This window comes from Phacochoerus africanus, chromosome 12 (assembly GCF_016906955.1).
Source record: "Phacochoerus africanus isolate WHEZ1 chromosome 12, ROS_Pafr_v1, whole genome shotgun sequence".
In the NCBI taxonomy this organism is placed as follows: Eukaryota; Metazoa; Chordata; class Mammalia; order Artiodactyla; family Suidae; genus Phacochoerus; species Phacochoerus africanus.
Window position 1 is genome coordinate 61,800,533 of NC_062555.1, and position 13,760 is coordinate 61,814,292.

Here is a 13,760-nt window from a genome sequence, read left to right on the forward strand (position 1 = left end):
ATGCATCAAAATGAAATAAACCTGGGAGTTGAAGGATGCTGTAGTGAGTGGCAGAAGACAAGATAAAAAGGAGGGTCATGCAAATATCGTAAGATTCTGACTTTTGTATTGAAAAATGAAAAGTCAATCTAAGAGAAAAAACCCTGCACGAACAGAGTACATCTGTGAGAGAGGGCTGTGGCGGAGGGGACCGAGGCGATAAAATATTTCCTCCATAAAATTTTAGATTCTGAGGAACAAGAAGAGATAAGCAGAGGGAGGTGGTAGGAAGTCGGGGTTGTGTACAGGTGGAGCAGGAAATTATTTCAGCCTAAACTAAAGTCAGAGTGGAAGTGAGAAAGAAAGCACTCGATTGGTAAGATTCCTGTTCAGGAAGTGGAGCGAGGGTCCCATGGGAATGAGTGTGGCCGAGGAGGAAATGGAGAAATAATAGATGATTCCAGGCCCCTGAATTTGGGAAGCCGGGAGGTGTTGCTGACAGTTAAGAAGGGGATGAAGGCGTCTCAAAAAGGAAACAAACAGGGTTCATTTTTAGGTTGGTTATTTGATGTATGAGGAGAAACATTTAAAAGTCAGGACTTGAGGGAGGAGGTGTCTAGGAAAGAGGGCAGAGGGGATCACGACACCCAGGGGACAACTCCGCTTACTCCACATGCGGGAAGAAACGTCTCAAGGGCTGAAGTGGGCAGGAGGTGAAAACATACAGAACATGAGCACCGCTGCCTGGGGGTTTATGAGATGGATTCATTGTCCAGACTTTATCGTTTTCTGTGCATCTACACCTGTGCATCTTTCCGTGCATTTGTCTGAATCAAGAAGCTTGTAGAATCTTCTTTTTTATAGCGTCAAAGAATGAACTTTGGGTGATGATGGTAAAGGCAGGATTCCGGAGCGGGGACGGGAAGAGCTCTTGAATCAAGCGAAGGATTAAAGTCAAAATTCTCATGGATCGAAGGGAATGAAATTTTATAACTAACCAGAAGGGAGGCAGCCCGGAGGGCAGAGAAGCATGTGCAAGATGAACATAAGACTGATTTTTGAAAGGACAGGGGAAGTAGCAAAAACACCGATGGAGGACATCGGTGGAGCCATGAGAGTGGAGAATGAGGGACAGAGGAAAAGACAAGTGTTCTGGAAGGGAAATGTCTGGGGAATCAGAGGCAAATGTTTGGCCTAAATGACACCCAGATGGCCAGGGCCACCTGTCCTCTTCCTAGAGAAACAAAGGCACCCCCCTCCACCCTATTCTTCTCAGGAGTTAAAGGCAGAATCAGTGCCTGGAGACTCCACAGGAAGGGAAGTTTCTGATACTGATGTGTGCACTGGGGTTAGAGGTTAAGATGGGCAGGGAATTGATAAATGAAATAATCAATAACCTACAAGTGAACAGAATACATGGCTTGAAGAGTCAGAGGTGCACCAAGCTATGGCTGAAGCTGCAGCTGAAAATTTTAAGATTGAAGAAAAGAACCATGTAGGACTCATGGCAAGGGCTCGGAAAACCTGGAATCCAGGTTTTAATCAAGAGACAGAGAAACAAGTCTTAAGGAACACCAACACACACACATACACACACACACACACACACACACACACACACAGAAAGAGTAGAAGGTGGTTGCTTGTAGGTAGTGACTTCTTGAATAGTATTCATTTTCTATTTCCATGCTTCTACATTATCTTAAATTTGAATTCCTTTGTAATCAGAAAAAAAATTGTTTTATCATTAAGAAAGCCAGCTAACTTTGAAAATCAAGCCAAATGAAGGATTAAGCCATCTTAATGCCCCAAAAGGTAAGCAGTTAATCCTTGAAAAAATCTTTTTTCATGTTGTTCCATAAGCAGTGGGGCATTTTTGCTAGCACATAAGAACTTTATGGCAATGTAATTTCAAAATGCTAAGAACAGTTACCATTTATTTTAAAAGTACTCGGTAGATACCTGTTGGATAAAGTGGACTTGCGAACAGAGTTGAATTTTGCAGGTATGTACTTTACAGAGAGATAAGGTCTGATCTCAGCTACTAGACAATCTCATGGGAACTCTGTTTGGGGAGAAGTTAAGGGTTCTTTGAGGCCAGTCTCCATGACAAAACCCTCTTCAGGAAGGTCTCTGCAGGTGACCTCTGAGCAAATATACCTTCTGGTTTTCTAGGCCAGACTCAATTTCAAGCCTATCATCAAGTCATCCTGGAAACCATAGGAATGTCCCAGCAATTTCAGGATTTCTAACTTCTGAACTGTGCCTGACTTGGGCAGCTCTGAGAATTTGGAAGCAACCCCAAGGCCTCTGTGGGTCCTGTGCTTCATGAAGTTCTGGTTGGAGAATGTGGCAGTTGGAGCTTTGCTTCCAAAGTCAACGTCCCACCTGGGGGTCCCAGCTCCCTCACCTGCTTTCCTAGACTCAGAAGCCGGGGAGACAGAACCCTTCGGTTTACTCTGGTGCTTTATGCAGAAGTGATAAAAAACCCCCACTTTTGTTAGTGGGAGGTAGCCTGCTCCATATGGCTGGCGACCTTTATGACTGAGCCAATGGCCTCTGAGTGGGTGGAGAACTCCGTGGAGTTGGATCAAAAAGACGGAAGTAGGGGGATCCTCTTCCTGTGTGATCCGAATTCGAAACGTCCCAGGTCCTCTTCTTCGCGGCTCCCTTTTTGTTGGTGGTGGTGGTGCTACCTGGGACTGAATGGGTTTCCCTCCTGCTTCAGGGGCCGGAAGATGCTCCTGAGGATTGGGGGGGGGGGGGGGATGTCTCCACAAGGCACGTGGCCCGCATGAGCCAGAGGGAGGTGGGGCAGCTCTAGTCTCGCCGCCATGGTGACGTTGTTCCCTTACCTGTGTGTCTCCTGTCCCCGTGCCTGTGGGTCTTCCTGCCCATTTCCATAAATAAAATGTTCTTTCTCAGCTGTAGAGCTGCTTCCCCAGATTAATTCCTACCATGATAGCTCTGCATTGGTGTTTCTTTCTCGCTGGAAACAGCAGGCTTCTGCTTTCTGAGTTAACGGGGGTCTCCACGGGCTCTCCGAGAACCCCCCCAACTCCCTAAAAATGGCTTACTTTTACAGCTGACTTCTTCTGATTTGTTTATGCCTCACCAAGGTGGAATATTTTCTATGCCAGTCAGAATTGCATGAAACAGCCGCCACGGGGTTGGATTTTAAGTAATACCTTGCAGGGAATCCACGAGCTTCCGGTTATCACTCTGGCCATCAGAGCCCGGCTGGTCCTTTGCCATCCTCAGAAGAACAAAGCCCTACATCTGCTTGCCTTGCGTTGCAAGGCGGCTTTTCCCATCTCGCTTCGAGCTTTTATTATCTGCTGGTCCCCTTCTAATGCTTCTCACACAATAGATCGCATCTGTTTAAGTATCCAGATCCCTTTGGAAACAAAGCCTTCCTCTGACACACACAGAAAGGATTTTCAGGCAGCAAATCTGCAGGTAGTAATTTTAATAGCCACTAATGTGAATTAATAATTCTAATAACCTCATTTCAGATGTGTTATCAGGACACTGGAGAGGGTTGCCATGGCTGCTGTATTTTATTGCTCACAGCTGTGCAAACTCATTTTGGCCAGCAAAATTTTCCTGTCTAACCTCTCCTTTCATTGCTTTTGGTTTGTACAATCTCAGGCATTGTGGATTAAAAACAAAACAAAAACAAAAACAAAAAAGCATAAGGAAAATTGCATTCTCAACACTCTAAAGTCAATAAACAAATAGTATTGATACATGACCATGAGGGATCCCGGTGCTTTTGAAAAGAATTATGCAGTTTATACGCATGATATTAAATCATTGCTCTGGCACATTTATCAATATCAATACCCAAATGATAATTTGTCGATAATTCCAAAGCACTTTCTTTAAGTGCTTCGGGCATAAACAATATCCTCTAGTAAACTACCTTTAGATAGTTTAAGTATCGTTGCCTCCTCTAAGATTCCAAAAAGTGCCTTAATTAATTTATAATCTTGGGCCTGAAACCAATAGCAGACTGTGAATGTTTAGCTAAGTGTGTGTAGAACATTCCAGGACGCTGTGTGAACACAAGGTAACCCCATGGAAGTCCCACCTGACCTTGTCTTGTGGGAGCTCACAGCTGGGCAGCTACAATTGGTATCTTAATAAACATAATAAGATACAGAACTCCATTTATTAAGCACCAGCTAATTTCCTGACATATACTGTCTTGCTGCATTCTCCCAGCATTCCTATAGGGCTGTCGTGTTGGTGATTTTCAAACATGGCCACAAACATGACACTCCCTTTGAGAGGTGGGCCTATATCCTCTCCCTTGGAATTGTCCCAGGCTTGTGACTGCACTGACCAGTAGAACACAGCCTAAGTGACACTATGTGACTTCCAAGGTGTCTTAAAAAGCCATGCACCTTCTGCCTTGGTTGCTGGAAACGATTTCCCTATGAGCCCAGAACCATCATGTTAGAGGTTAGACCTCCTGGGGCAGCCATGCTGTGAGGAAGCCCAAGACATGCCTAGGTGCTCCCAGTGACAGCTAGCAAATCAGGTGCCAGATCCATGGAAGGTCAGACTTCCAGTGATTCCTGCAGCAGATTCCATCCTCCCAGCTGAGGTCTCAGACCCAGGGAAGCAGAGATAAGCTATTCTCTCCATGATGTGATTGAATTCCTGATCTACAGGTTCCACAAGCATAATAAAAGTATCTGTCTTAATCTATAACTTTTGAGGGGGTTTGTTTTGCTGCGGTAGATAACCAGAACATTAGGGACATTCAGAAGTTAAATGGCTTGGTCAACCTCACATAGTAAGTAGCAGGCCTGGGATTCAAAACCAGGTCTGTTTGGTGCCCCATCTCAAGATCTTTTTTAAGCATCGATTTCTAAGCACCATGTGAAACAAGTATTTTTCTTCTGTCCATCATCATTATTGTGGACTCATGGTGGTCTTTCCAATCCTAAATTCAGAAAAGTTGGGGATGATGTGTGATCTTTAAGTCAAGTCTGAGTTTTTTTGTTTTTTTGTTTGTTTGTTTTTGTTTGACATTTTAGGACTGCACCTTTGTAGGTGCATATGGAAGTTCCCAAGCTAGGGGTTGAATCAGAGCTGCAGCTGCCAGCCTACGTCACAACCATAGCAACGGTAGCACCAGACCTGAGCTGCCTCTGCTACCTATGCCTCAACTTGTGGCAATGCTGCATCCTTAACCCACCATCAGTTTCTAAGCACCATAGGAGAAGTCTACAAACAGTGTTATGAAAACATGCTGAACTCTAGGCAACATGTATGAATCTGCGCTTTGAAAACTCTTATAGGCAGGATTGGAATTTTGCATCAACTTCATTTTCCTGGAACAAATGGACTAACTTTGTGGAGCCTTAATGAACTGTCTTAATGCAAGGTCACAGGTGACAGAACTGCTTATGCAATTAGTCACCAAATGCATCTAGAAGCCTTGGGGATTAAGGGACTTGCCTTGCTGAGGAGCCTTATTTATTAATTGTTAATTATAATTTCTCTTATCAGCTTCTCTGTGGATTCAGTGTCTACAAAGACAGATAGAGGGGAAGAAATTATGAGGGAACAGAAGTCCCACCAGTTACCAGTGCCCTATTGGCAGTCACATTCGGGAGACAGAGGGAGAAACCGAGCAGAAGTGTTTTGTTCACCATGTTTGCCCAGCACCTGCTGGGTGGGACCCTCGGGTGGGACCCCCAGCAGCTCCCCACAGTGCTTTGGGGCTGCTGCCCATGTGTGGTCCTGTGGAGATGATAAAGGAGGGCTCTAGATACCAGAAAGCTTCTCTGGAGCCCCCGGGCTCTGCATCATTACATTTCATTTGAAAGTCTGTCTCTCGTTTTGTTTAAAACAAATGCAATTAATTGAAGTATAGCTGAGGTACAATATTATGTAACTGACAGGTTTATAGTATAGTGATCCACAGTCTTTAAAGTTTATACTCCATGTATAGTTAGTATAAAATATTGGCTACATTCCCTGTGTTGTGCAGTATATCCTTGTGGCTTCTTTTATACCAAATCATTTGTCCCTTTTAACCCCCTACCTCTATGTTGACCCTCTCTGTCCCAAATGGCAACTACTAATTTGTTCTTTATATCTGTGAGCCGGCTTCTTTTTTGTTATAGTCACTAGTTTGTCATATTGTTGAGATTCCACATATAAGTGATATCTTATAGTATTTGTCTTCGTCTGACTTGTTTCACTTAGTATAATGCCCTCCAGGTCCATCCATATTGTTGTAAATAGCACAATGTAATTCTTTTTTATGGCTGACTAGTATTCCTTTGTGTATGTATATATCACATCTTCTTTATCCATTCATCTTATGATGGAGGGGGCGGGAATCCTATCTCTTGAACTTCCCTGGGAAAGCAGATGGATCTTGCTGGCCTCTCTCCAACACAGTGGATTCTGTGACACCAGCAGGTAACGTGACATTGAAATGTAACCTGCTGGGAGGGAGCCCAAGACCACGCAATGTCATCCTTGTGAATGTGACAAGCTGGCTGCCTTTGGGTGGCAAGGGACTAGGCATAAACTTTTCTTAAAGGACCCTTGGTGGTTGTTATGGTGCAGTGGTTTCATATAGAAGGGGAAAAAAATGCCACTGCACTTTAAAATAAACATCGAGCATGATGATAAATATTGCCAGTTAATTTTTTTTTTTTCTCTATGGGGCTGTCTTCCTCATTGGGTTTGTGGTGTAATTCCTTGCAGGTTATAAAAGTACATAATCATTTTTGACAAATATAGATACACGTATTTCCCCACTAGCAATAAGTGGATTAGATGATATTTCAGATCTAGACAACCCTAATTAAATTACTCCTAACTTTACTGGCCCCTGTGGATTGATCCCTCTTGACCTTCACAGCCTATCAGAATAAGTGAAAAGAAAGCATTCTAATATTTTTCCACACTAAAACTTTTACATGGCCTTCATGTCTGTAGACTACATATGTACGTCAAACTGCAACCAGCAAATGTTTGCTTGTTCTTTATGTTGTTTTTTTTTTTTAAACCTGTAGTAGTATAAATTAGCATTATGTCCGGAAATATATCAGGTTACTGCAAAGAAAGGTCATTTAAATTACATTTTTAATGTTTCCACATTCATTTAAGGAAGAAAAAAATATGATTTCAAAAACAAGTAATCTTTCTTAAGGCAGAATTCTGAATGTATGCTGATGCCTTTATCTTTTCAACAGAACAGGATAAAAGTACTGTGGGACATAATGAACAAAAGACATTTTCTTTAAATGGGCAAAGTAGTGGGAATTTTTGCTATGACACCGTGCGCTGCAAATTATCTTTCATGTGAAAGGAACGCTTTTTCCTCCTTATGAGTGTCTTTGTAGTAAACACCATAAGAAAGCTTTTTTTTTTTTTTTTGGCCATTGATGAAAAGATAATGTTGATGTCACATGCTTTTTTAAAAAAGGTTGGTTAGATTATGCTGCTTGTTTAAAAAACAGAATTTCACTGCAAGATAACAGGGGTGTCCTTTTCAAATAAGTATGCAATTCAGAAATGAGCAGTAACATAGATTGTTGGAACTAACAAAATTTTTTCTCCTTTTTCCTTCTTCCTTTTCTCTGCCTTATGTAACACAGTTTAGGATTTTCTTAAATTAGCCAACTTTCCTTGAGCATTTAAAATATAATTCTCTCTGTGACTATTTCCATACAAAGCCTTCAGGGTTATTTATCCCTGTTAATGTAACTCATGGTGCTACCCCCACCTTGGGAATAATTCTGTAAAGTTCTCCTCTGATGGGAATATTCATGTATTTTAACCAACTAGGAGCAAGATTGATGTCTCACTCAGTTTTTTTGCACTCTCCACAGTGGTTAGTATAAAGCCATACAGAGAGGAATTACTCAATAAATATTTGTATTAACTTGGACTATGAGCAGTGCAGGGGGAGACTGGTACTTCTTCATGATAATAATATGTAAACACAATGTAAAAAAAATCATATGATGGCCTAAGGATTTTGTTGTTTTGCTGAGTGAATATTAAATCTGATTAATCACATGGCCTTTTTGATGCAGATGAATGCTCAAACTTCATCATCCACCCCCTGGTACCTGCCATCCACAGGCATTTTGATGCAGTATTGGCATCACCATTAGGGGCTGGGTCTCCTCTAAGGATCATTTCCTAATCCCATTTTTTTTTTCTATTAGAAAAGAGTTTGACTAAACACATACATCCACCACTGAAAATTTCTCAAGCCCACCCATTTTCAATTTTAACTCAATTCAAGGGATTCTGCACAGGATAAAGGTTGATTGAAGAAAGAAAAACATATTTTGCTCTCTGATTTTGTTTTGTTTTGTTTTGTTTTGTTTTTTTAGGGCCAACGCTCGGCACATGGAGGTTGTTCCCAGGCTAGGGGTTGAATGGGAGCTGTGGTCACTGGCCTACACCACAGCCACAGCAATGGCAGATCCAAGCCTCATCTGTGACCTACTCACAGCTCATGGCAATGCCAGATCCTTAACCCACAGAGTGAGGACAGGGATCGAACCTGTGTCCTCATGGATGCTAGTCAGATTTGTTTCCGCTGAGCCATGATGGGAAATCCATGCTCTCTGATTTTTCTTTTTCTTTCTTTTTTTTTTTCCTTTTTGATCTGGCATTCTTACATCATTTTAATCTTGAAGAAGTACCAAATTCTCCAAAAGAAACTGCAGGAAAGAAACCGCCCCTCTCATTGTCACCTTCCCAAGGCTCCTTCTCAGAAGGCCTGCAATTCCCTGTGTTATCAAGGTGGCCTCTGAAAAGAACCTTGTATTTCACAATATATGTCAAAGAAACTGGCAACCAGAGAAGTTAAATAACAGTGGTCCTAATGTGAGCAAAATCAGGATCAACAGACTTACCATTGTTCCTTCAATAGTTTCTGCTCATCCATGAATAAAAAGTATTTCAAGACAATGGATCATTCTTTCTTATCTTAATGAAAGTCTTGACCTACTAGTGATTTTCAACCCCTCCCTCCTTTCCAAAATGTTTTTAGTTACTCTGTGGCCAGAAGAACTAAAATCAACATAAAACCTAAATCACCTAGATGATTGAAATAAACTGGGTCTTTTGAATTAAAAAAAAAAAAATGATGAGTCAAAACTCAACAAATACAGCAATAAACATGAGACTTTTCACTTAAAAAAATCCCCAAATTACTTAACTTTTGTACCATATACTTTACCCCAGTTACTCCCAGGGGTCATTCAAATGCTCATAACAGCACCTTCGAAAAATTTAAATTCCATCACTTCCTTTCCCTAGTGCTTCTGCCTGATTCTACTCGTCGTAGTGAATTCAACCTTCTTTTCTTCCCCTTCCTTCTATCCAAGGGACCTGGCCTGCCTCCTACAACCTCCTGTCCTTCCCTTTCTGAAAAGCGGCGGAAAACCTCTTCGCTTGCTACTCAGAGGGAATTCGTCCATTTAACCGAAAATTACTTAGGAATTCCCTCCGTGGAGAACATACACATCTCCCATGATGTCAAGGGGGTAGTATCTACAGCTGGCAAACTCAAAAAACGGCGGCCAGTTTTTGACCAGTGTCCAAACTCGGGGCAGAGGTGGGCTGGGCGATGGGGGGGGGGGCAGTCACTGAGGGATCTGAGGGCTGCCTAAGCTTTTCATCCAGGTCATGTTTCTCTTGCCAAGATATTCCCACTGTTGACCCCTGTCTCTCCCCTTACTCACTCGAATAATCACTAGCGGCAGCAGAAGCCTCATTACCCACATCATCCTCTCTGTGCTCCACCCGCGGGGGAGGGGGGTGCCGTCCCTTCCTTATGAATCCATAACCTTCTTGATAACTCATGCAGACGTGTCTGATGCATAGAATTTCTGAGCAAAGGCGGGGAGCTTTTCAGTTAGCCGGGGTCTCACCTTCGTGGCCAGTGTCACCTGCCCTTCCTCTCTTCCCTTCAAGCTGCCAACCGGGCCAGGGCTGGCATCCTTAAAAGGGACCTCAGGGGTGTTCCTGCCAGATGGCAGAGCTGAGAATGTCACCCTGTGTTCCTGGGTGTTTCCCCCACAGCTGACGCAAATTGTAAATTATTCTCCATGAAAGAATGGTAAAGAGAGACAAGGGCAGGGAGAGGATTTGCTGTAAAGCCTCCATTAGCAAATGAGATTGGCTCTCCTATTCGTGTGAAAAGTTCAAGGAGGCAGTCTTGTTAAACAGCCATTTTGCATAAAGAAATGAGATGCCATCATGGACCTTTTCAAATAACGTTGATGTTTTCCAGAACAGTTTATTAATACTGTGCTTTGGAGGAATAAGGGGGTTAAGTCTCACCGGAGGGATAAAATCGACAGTGGTTGGGCAGTTTCACAGCTCAGCAAATTTCACCGCTGTCTGGACACACTTCCATCCTGGCTGGACGCGCCTTGCAGCTCAATTTCCCGCCGCCACATCCCCATTTTGTCTGGTCACTGCTTACATCAGGGAAACACAGTTGCCCTGTTTTTCAATTCTCTGTAAATGACAGCCCGAGCAATCGTAGTGGCACTACCATGTGACCTCTCCCCTCTGCCCTCCCTTCTCTCCGTACCCCCTGAGCTTCTTAAGTCCAGAAACACGGAGAAAGCGGGTAGGAGGGGCAGGAAGGTGATGGAGCTATGCCCCCGGTCTGCAGGGAGCAAGTTAATCATTTACCTATTGAAGTAGGTTTCCCAAGCAAGACCCATAATTTGGTTTCTCGGCTGGATTTGTACCTGCCTAAACACACCTGTGTGTGGAACCTTCCAACCCCTGCTCATCAAATTCCTTCCTGGAAATTGCCCAATAGGGCCTGCTTTTAACCGTGCACTCAGCCTTCCGTCCCCCTCTCCTGGATAGCTTTGCATGAAAGAAAATGCCTCTCAAGTGCTTTCAATTTCTCCATGTTTTGGGTACATTCTCAGAAGTGATTCCCTCTCATTATATTGATTAATGATACCATGTTTTCATAAGCGCATTTGGCAGAGCATTAGCTTTGTAGGTTGTTAAAGGGACCCCTTGCCAAACAAATTTGGGAAGCGTGGAAAATAAAGTTAAACAGTTTTCTTTACCATGGAAATTTAACATACTACAGAGCTTTTAATGTATTTATTTGTTTTGTGAAACTTCTTGAGATTTAAGTGTCGTATTTCTCAGACTTCCTCGTTTTTTGTCAAGGAACAGCTCTGTTGGACATGCTTTGTGCACAGTCACAGAGGGAGAAGGATTGATTTTTTTCAGCTTGTGTGGTCTAAGGTGGCGTGAGAACCAATAAATGCATAGCATGGGAGTGGGATGGCAAAAGCTCTATGTTCTAGAAATTCTCTCTCTCACTGGCTTTGATGAAGCAAGATGCCATCCTAGAGAGGCTTGTGTAGCAAGGCACTGAAAAAGCATCTTTCTCTCAATAGCCAGCAAGGGATCTCAAGCCCACATTTAGAGACCGAATCTAGCCAGCGACCACATGGGGGATTCATCCTTCCCCAGCTGATGTTGCAGAAGAAGCTGCAGACCCCAGACAGACACCTCCATTGCGATCAGGGAGAGATAGGAAGCAGAAGGCCAGCTAGGTCAGGCCTCCATTCTTGACCCACAGAAACTGGGAGACAATATGGGTTTTAAGCCATTAAAGGCTGGGGTAATTTATTATGCAGCAAAGGGTAACTAAGGTAGATTTTGGTCTAGAGTCTAGAATAATGTGAACCAATGAGTCAGTGAGATTAGTTTCCAAGATTATAATTGAAACTATAAGTCTTTTTTTTTTAATTTTTTTGTTAGAGTTGATTTACAATGTTCTGTCAATTTCTGCTGTATAGCAGTGACCTAGTTTTATATATATTATATATATATAATATATATATAATACATATACACACACACACACACACACATTCTTTTTTCACATTATCCTTCATCATTTTCCATCACAAGTGATCAGATATAGTTCCTTGGGCTATACAGCAGAATCTCATTGCTTATCCATTGAGACTATAAGTCTTACGCAGAGTTTTGAAAAAGAAAACCAGCCTACTTTTCTTAGGCTGAGACAGCGTATCCCAGTCTTGAAGAACAGAATGTACAAGAACTCATAACATCCATCATTGCAGAGGCTATTTCCTGAGAAATATTACTATTTATCCTATGCACAGTGCCATGGGGAGTAGAAGAATGAATAATTTCTCTTGTCCTCAAGAAACTTGGTCTCTAGAAGAGAAGCAAATAAATAACCGTGCATCTATTTTCAAAAGCAGAAGTGAAATAAAGGTACAAAATGCAATAGAAGCTCTCCTTCCATATGTGCATATGGGAGAGATTAGTTCCAGCAGAATGGAAGAAGAGAACTAAGGAGTTTACTTGGAGGAAATGCCAACTGAATTGGCCTTGAGGAATAGGAAATAAAATAGTAGTATTTTAACAGATGGAAGGTTTGAACAAAAGCATTCCTAGAAGAAAGGAGGGTAGCTTAAGAAAAGTTCAGATATGGGAGTTCCCTTGTGGTGCAGCAAGTTAAGGATGTGGTGTTGTCACTGCTCTGGTGTGGGTTTGATCCCTGGCCCAGGAACTTCCACATGCCGCAGGTGTGGCCAAAAAAAGAATGTGTGGGGTGAATTCAGAGTGTGTTCAGCAAGTACGTGTGGGACATTAAACAGAGTGCCTCTCAGAAAGATCTAAAACTGAAATTGAGTTTTCAAATGATTTTTTTGAACTGGGTAGATTTTTATTTCAACAAATTACATAAGGACATGACAGGTTGGCTATCAGAATGAAAAAACAGAGTCTCAGTTTCTAGTCTTGGGTTCCAGCTCTAAGTCTGACATGGAGAGCATATATTTACCTTCCGATAAGCCTGACCACCCCTTTCTAAATGACCTCAAGGGGTCCATTCATTGAAGCCAATGACTTGAGATAAATAGGAGACTGAAGCCATCCAACCAAAGACCGTCAAACTCACAGGCCCCTCCGGATAAGTGTCCACATTTTCTCTCGGAAACTTCTAATGTTTGACAACTTGAACAGCCGGACTACTCTTCTTGCTTTTGTGTTCCCTGATGGTTAATTACCCATTTTCAAATTGCAAAGACACTTAACTCCTCTCTGAAAAGTTCTGAGTGTCTTTGACCTTTCTTCATAGGTCCTTTTTCTAAGTCATTAACAATTGTCATGTTCTCCTCTGGACCCGGTCCAAATTTTCTGTCTTTTTAGTAGTAAAGACCCCATCTTGGCAGAGCCCATTAATAAAGGGCTTTATATATGACAGAAGGGGTTAAAGAATGACTTGACTCTCACATTTCATACTCCACGTACAGGACATCATGTGATGTTTACTTCCTAACGTCAGGACCATGTCATGGGTCCACATTTGTTCTGCCCATCATGACTTCTGGAACGAAGAGAAGTTTGGCTGTAGGAACAGATCACTAAACTTTTCTTCAGGGTCATAAAACTGAAGAGTTATTACCCTTCACACAGGCTATATTGTAATGAATATCCAGTGTGATTAGCATTTTAATGTTAGAACACTGAAACTGAAGCAGCCTTTGATTGGTAAAGTAACACAAATTCACCTGAGAACCTTCATAAGCATTGTCTTTGAGGGTCTCATGAACATCCTGCTGTGGATGTTGAGTGGTTCCTAAGTCTATCATTGTCTTGCAGCTGTACAAACTAAGGTTTAGAATATGGTCTTTTATTGACAGAAATATAACCCAAGTGGTGAACACTTAAAAATTGAACCTAAATCAAACAACCCCCCACGGGAC